This window comes from Temnothorax curvispinosus, unplaced genomic scaffold (assembly GCF_003070985.1).
Source record: "Temnothorax curvispinosus isolate PA1 unplaced genomic scaffold, ASM307098v1 QBEX01018442.1, whole genome shotgun sequence".
Lineage (NCBI taxonomy): Eukaryota > Metazoa > Arthropoda > Insecta > Hymenoptera > Formicidae > Temnothorax > Temnothorax curvispinosus.
The window spans coordinates 145239-145950 of record NW_020228222.1 but is presented as its reverse complement, the minus strand read 5'-3'; positions in this window follow the sequence as shown (position 1 = coordinate 145950).

Below are 712 nucleotides of genomic sequence, written 5' to 3'. Positions count from 1 at the left end.
CTAACTTTTGGTTAAATTAAAAAATTGCGTATTAAAAAATTTCAAGTCACTAAAAGGACTATTATTAACCAACTGTTATATTATTTCTCAATATTTAAAATAGGTTCTTTTACGGGTAGCATGTAAGATAAATGCTATTACATCATTTCATAGTATATATGTATTATAATTTCACTTTCGCAGTTATCTCTCATATTTCATCCGCTTAGCGTCACAGCCATTGATGGAGAACGTCAGTTGTTAGAGGTGGGAATGTTTCGTGACCAGTAATAAGCGATTGCAACCACCATTTATCTTCATACCCTGAATTCGAATCTATATTTAGATAAACGTATTATTTACACGCTGAATGCATTTGAAGAAACAGCGTTGAGTGTTGTAAACTTATTTAATTTGAACAAGAGACGGTTACAGACGGATACAGAAGATGTACAGATTTATTGCGTATGTGCGTTACGTATCAATTCAATAGTACGATATGACGTGTCTTTGCTGATTATTGTATTAAAATGTTGCAACGTATCAGTAATGAGGCAACTTTCTTCACTAATACGTAAAGACGACGCGGATACAATAAGTCCTGTATCCGTCTTAAGATTACATATGGGGACATAATACTGCTAATTATTAAAAAAAAAATTATATATATAAACATGAAATTAATAAAATTAAATAAATTGTACAATACTAAGTTGATTAATGGAAATATAAT